We start from the raw sequence: 6,873 nt of genomic DNA on the forward strand, positions 1-6,873 counted from the left end.
GAAGGTGTCTAGATACAAGACAGCCAAAGAAATCTGGGAAAAACTCCAGGTTACACACGAAGGCACTAAACAAGTCAAAGAAACAAGGATTGATATGCTACGAAAAGAGTACGAGATGTTTAGCATGAAGGATAGAGAAAGCATTGATGAAGCGTTTGAGAGATTCTCAATAATAATCAACAACCTTGATGCTATGGGTACAAACTATGCAGAATAAACCTTGGTGAGAAAACTCCTTAGAAGCCTCACAAAAGAATGGGAAAACACTGCCACTGTCCTAACCGAGAGTAACAACATAAGTCCCATAACCTATGATGAGCTGAGAGGAAAACTCCTTGCCTATGAAGCCACACAGACAAACACAGACTCAAAGAAAAAGGGAATAGCCCTCAAGTCACAAATAGAACCGAAAGAGAGTAAGTCTAGTGATGGTATTTCAGATGACGAGCTTTTATTTTTTGCTAGGAGATTTAGAAGGATGATGAAGAACAAGGGCAAATACAAAGGTTCAAGTTCAAAGGAGCACAAGATCGACTTGAGCAAAGTGACGTGCCATCACTGCAAGGAGGCTGGACACTTCAAGCTAAACTGTCCAAAGCTCAAAAAGGAGGACAAAGGAAAGAAGGAAAGGAAGAGAGTACTCATGACAGCTTGGGAGGATCTTGAGAACGACTCAAATGAAGAAGAAGAATCTGAAGGAGATGACAAAGACTGTTTCATGGCTGAAAACAACAATCTTGATGAGGTAAATTATTATGATTTGACCATTGAGGACTTACATGCTATTATTGATGATCTCACTTTAAACACCTCAAAACTGCTTGATAAGTACAATGAATGCAGATCTGAAAGAGATGTGTTAAGAGTTGAAAATGATTTTTTAAAAGAAAAAGTGAAGGAAACTGAATGTGCTTTGGACATCATTGAAGAAAACAGATTTCTAAAATCTGAACTTGAAAAATTAAAAGGAAAGCACATTGTGGATCCTTCTCATGAGTTAATTGCTGAAAATGAAAGATTAAATGATATCATTAAAAGGCTGAATGGTGACTTAGCAAAATTTGCTCAAGGTTCTAGTAACTTGGACAAATTACTTGCAAGTCAAAGACCATTGTTTGAAAAATCTGGTTTAGGCTACAAAGCCAAGGAAGATGCAGTTTCCAACACTTCCTCTATAAAATTTGTGGCATCTTCATCAAATACCATATCCATACCAAACAGATTAGGTATTGGATATATTTCAACTTTTGAAGAAAAATTTGATGAAGTATACACAAGTGAAACTGAGCCTTCACCAATAACTGATCCGAGTTCAAACCGGCCAGGTTTGGGTTACATTTTAAAAAATGAGGCTATTTTCAAGAAACCACTATTTTACAACAAAATCTCATATTTGAAAGGTAAAAATGTTCAAAGAAATTCTGGTGAAAATGCATTTGCAAAGAGGAATAAATTTAATAAAAATCAGTTTGTCAAAAGAAATGCATCTCCTCCAAAAACCAGAAAATTTCAACACTTTAATCATTTCAAGCAATATAACTTACCTCAATTTCAGCGACACACATCAATAAATCATTGTGTCAATTGCAAGAAATTTGGTCACTCATATGCACAATGTTTCATTGAAAAAAGAGTTGTTGGAAACAAAGTTTACAATGTTGTTTGTGATTTCAATGCACTTGGGCAACCAAGATGGATTAACTTCAAAGGATCCAAATCAATTTGGATACCTAACGCTACTTGAAACTCTTCATGCAGATTTGCTTAGAATCTAAGAACAAAAAGGACATGTGGTACATGGATGGTGGATGTTCAAGGCACATGACTGGAAGGTCAACCTACTTCATCAAACTAAACAAGTATGATGGAGGTTTTGTGACCTTTGGAGATGATGGTAAAGGTAAAATCATTGCTGTTGGAAAAGTAGGTAATGAGCAATCTACTTTCATTGATGATGTACTTTTGGTATGTGGTTTGAAGCACAATCTTTTGAGCATAAGTCAGCTGTGTGATTTAGGATATTTAGTTGTTTTCAAAAGGCTTGAATGCTGTGTTGTTAATGAAAAGACAAATGAAGTAATGTTTGTTGCCAAGCATTTTAATAATATGTATGGACTTACTCTAGATGAACTAAAGGATCAAAATGTAGCTTGTCTTCACTCTAAAGAATCTGAAAAGTGGTTATGGCACAAGAGATTGGGCCATGCAAGTATGTTTCAAATAAACAAACTTGTAAAGAAAGAATTAGTAAGAGGTCTTCCTTTGATAAAGTTTGACAAAGACATCACTTGTGATGCTTGCCAAATGGGAAAACAAATAAAAAGTTCTTTTAAACCAAAGGAAGACATCTCTACTAAAAGACCTCTTGAGTTGCTACACATTGATTTATTTGGTCCAACAAGAACTCAAAGCCTAGGTGGTAAACATTATGGTTTAGTAATTGTGAATGAATACACTAGGTTTGGTTGGGTTTTATTTCTTGCACACAAAAATGAAGCCTTTTCGGCCTTTGAACCTTTTTGCAAGAAAATTCAAAATGAAAAGGATTTGAAAATCTCTTCTATAAGGAGTGATAATGGAACTGAATTTGAAAATAATTTATTTGAATCCTTTTGTGAGAAATTTGGAATATCTCACAACTTCTCTTGTCCAAGAACACCACAACAAAATGGTGTTGTGGAAAGAAGAAATAGAAGCATATAAGAGATGACAAGAGCTATGCTTTGTGAGAGTAATGTTCCAAAATTCCTTTGGGCTGAAGCGGTTAACACGGCTTGCCACATTTTAAATAGAACAATCACAAGAAAATTTTTAAAGAAAACCCCTTATGAACTTTGGAAAGGCTACCCACCAAACTTAGATTACTTGCACATTTTTGGATGCAAATGTTTTATTTTAAATAACAAAGAAATTTTGAGAAAATTTGATCCAAAGGCTTATGAGTGTTTGTTTGTAGGATATTCCCAACTAGTAAAGCATATAGGGTTTATCATCAAGATGATAGAATTATTGAAGAGTCCATACATGTTACATTTTGTGATACTAACTTGGTGCAAAACATTTTGGAAGATTGTGATGCAGGAAATTAGGCTCAAAAGGAAGATGAAATCACTCAAAATCATGAAAAAGAAATTCTGGTCAAACTGAACCAGAAACTACACCTGCTGAAAATTCGAGAGACAATTCCATTTTGTCTCATGAATTTGAAAGAAATCCTGGAAATAGCAGCACCCAGAATCCCTTGGTGACTGAATCTGCCACCAAGTCTACCAGACCTCGTGAATGGAGATTCTTGAAGAATTATCCTGAGGAATTTGTCATTGGGGACGTCTCTCATGGAGTGCAAACAAGGTCTTCCACTAGAAAGGCAAATGAAGGATCAAATATTGCCCTTCTTTAACAAATTAAGCCTCAAAATGTCAAGGAAGCACTCAGTGACCCTTCTTGGGTTAAAGCTATGGAGGATGAGCTTCTTGAGTTTGAAAAGAACCAAGTATGGACTTTGGTTCCAAGGCCAAGTGGAAAGAAAGTGACCGGCAATAAGTGGATATTTCGAAACAAGTTGGGAGAAGATGGTAGCATTGCAAGAAACAAGGCAAGGCTGGTGGCACAAGGATATGACCAAGAAGAAGGAATAGACTTTGATGAATCCTTTGCCCATGTTGCCCGAATAGAAGCCATAAGACTTCTCTTAGCTTATGCTGCACATTGTGGTTTTAAATTATATCAAATGGATGTGAAATGTGCATTTTTTAATGGAGTGATAGATAGAGAAGTGTATGTGGAGCAGCCTCCTGGTTTTGAAAATAAAGAGCATTCTAATCATGTCTTCAAATTATCTAAAGCTCTCTATGGATTAAGACAAGCTCCTTGAGCTTGGTATGAGAGACTTAGCTCTTTTCTTTTGAAAAATGGTTTTCAAAGAGGCACCACTGACACAACTCTATTTATCAAGAACTCTAATGATTCTTTTATTCTAGTCCAAATATTTGTTGATGACATTATTTTTGGATCAGCCAATGAATCCCTTTATTCTGAATTTAGAAAACTCATGACAAGTAAATTTTACATGAGTATGATGGGTGAACTTAATTTTTTCCTTGGGCTGCAAATTAAACAAACTGAAAAAGGTATTTTCATTCATCAAGAAAAGTATGCCAAGGAATTAGTTAAGAAATTTGGTATGGAAAATGCCAAACCCATGGGAACTCCCATGCATCCTAGTTCTAAATTAGATAAGGGAGAAACTGAGAAAGATGTTGATGAGACTAGGTATAGAGGAATGATTGGTTCTCTTATGTACTTAACTTCCTCTAGGCCCGATATTGTGCAAAGTGTTGGATTGTGTTCTAGGTTCCAATCCAAACCTAAAGAGTCACATCTTTCTGCAATTAAAAGGATCATTAGATATGTTCATGGCACATCCAATTTTGGTCTTTGGTATCCTAAGATTGATGATTTTTCTGCAGTTGGTTATTGTGATGCAGATTTTGCTAGTGATAGAGTTGATAGAAGGAGCAATTCTGGTTTATATTGTTTCCTTGGAAAGTCATTGAATATTTGGTCAAGTAAAAAGCAACCAACAGTGGCCTTATCTACTGCAGAGGCTGAGTATATTGCTGCTTCTTCTTGTTGTTCTCAGCTTTTATGGTTAAAAACACAACTTTCTGATTACAAATTAAAGGCTGAAAATATTCCCTTGATGTGTGATAATATGAGTGCCATTAACATTTCTAAAAATCCAGTTTTGCACTCTTGGACTAAGCATATTGAAGTGAAATTTCACTCAATAAGAGAACATGTCCAAAAAGGGGATATTTGCATTCAATTTGTTAAATCAGAGGAGCAATTAGCAGATATTTTTACAAAACCATTAGCTGAGGATAGATTCTGCATGCTTAGGATTTGTCTAGGAATTTTGAGTTATGATTCTTTATTTGAAAAGTTCTGATGTATTTGTTGTAGCTTTTTGTCTCATAAACAGGTATGAGACAATTCTGGGCAGGTGATGAACGTTTCCTTCAAGTCAGCGCGTACTGGGCTTACTCAAGTGAAAAATTGATCTGGACTAACCTCAAATCATATCTGGGTAGTCCTAAATATTTCACTAAAATCCAAACCCCATCTGGGCCCAATATGAATGTTACATTCTTGTTTACTTGATTTTTTGATGATTTGTGTGCTTAAGTTTTATTTAAAATTTTTTTGGCCCAAAAAAGTTTTCAAGCTAATTTATTTTTTTGTTTTGTTTTGTTTTGTTTTGATCTAAAAAGGGTTTCATTTTAATTTTGTTGACTTTCAAGATTTAAAATTAATTTCCTGTTTTATTTAAAAATCAAATAAAATCTTTCTTGAATGAGGTCATGTCTTTTCAAGTCTTTTCAAAAGATAATGCAGTTGCATGGTTTTGGAAATCCACTTTTGGGTACGGTTACCAACACTCCCTCTCTTCCCTCCATAACTTCTCCTCTAACTTTTCAGTTTCTTCCCACTCTCTTTACTGCTTGTCTTCCATCAAAAGCCTAAATATTACCAAATGAGGACGAAAACCCTGGCAAAAAGACCTCCTTGTGAGAAAATCTTCAAGCGGTCCACCAAACCTGCAACTCGCTCCCAAGACCGAACCTTCACGCCTTCACCCTCTCCTTCCACCTCTCCTCCTCGCACTAGTCCCATGGCCCGAACCAAGACCACGCCAAGGTTCCCTGCCTCTGCCAAGCCGACGCCACCACCAAAGGCCGCACCTTCCAAGCCTGGCTCCTCAAAACCTGGTTCTGCAAAGCTTAGCTCCTCCAAAGGCAAACGTCCGGCGACTGAAGAACCCATTCCCGAACCAACACAACCCAAATCCAGGTCGGTTCCAGTGCGCTCACAAAGAGGTAACCCTCATCGCCCTCTCAAATCTGTTAAAGAACCAGACATTGGCCCTTTTGATCACAAAGCTCACTTTTTGACTTCTCATTCGAACTATAACCCTTATAGATTCAAATCTGCCATGAACAATAATTTTTATGAAGGGGTTATCCAATATCGTACCCTATGTCCCTCTTTTCTCACTGATTTGCCATCTTTGAAAAGAAAAGGTTTTCCATTTGTTGATAACTTGATTTTTCTGGACTGGAATCACCTTTTTGACATCAAAAAGCCTGTTTATCCCTTGTTGGTCAAAGAATTTTATGCAAACATGACCTATCATGAAGGCACTGCTCACTCATATGTAAAGGGCCGATACATAGTTTTAAATAATGAAACTATCAGTGATGCTTTGAAGTATACTGATGTTGGGCCTTGTGCTTACACTTCGGTTAAGTGGGATGAAGGTGTTGGAATTTTCTATCATGATGCATTGGCACACATCTGTGAACATGTTTCTTTAATTGATGGCATTACACCCACTCACAAAGCCCTAGGATATGAGTGTGCTCAATTGCACCGAATGGTCAACCATATTATTCTGCCTCAAAGCGGCTCATATCAAAGGGTTTCCTACACTAATACTCTTGTTTTATATGCCTTTCTCACCAAAACTGAAATTTCATTTGCATACTTGATGGTTAGATATATGTTTGACTCTGTTAGGAGTGAAAAGAACAAAGCACTTCCTTATGGCATGTTTCTAACTTGTATATTTGAGTTTTTTGGTGTTGACTTGACCAATGAGAACTATGAAAATAGACATTCATACCTAAAGGGGGGTGGTTCAGTGAAACAGAACAAAGGACCCACTAGATCTGAAAGAGTTGTCCTAGATGATGAAGATGATGATGTTGTCCCTGAGGATTCTCCTGCTCCGTCCACTGAGGGTACTTCCATCTCCACTGGGAAGAAATCTGCTCTGCTGAATGTGGTCAAGGATGTCGCTCAAGAGTTTGT

The sequence above is a fragment of the Arachis ipaensis genome, chromosome B07 (assembly GCF_000816755.2).
Source record: "Arachis ipaensis cultivar K30076 chromosome B07, Araip1.1, whole genome shotgun sequence".
NCBI lineage: Eukaryota > Viridiplantae > Streptophyta > Magnoliopsida > Fabales > Fabaceae > Arachis > Arachis ipaensis.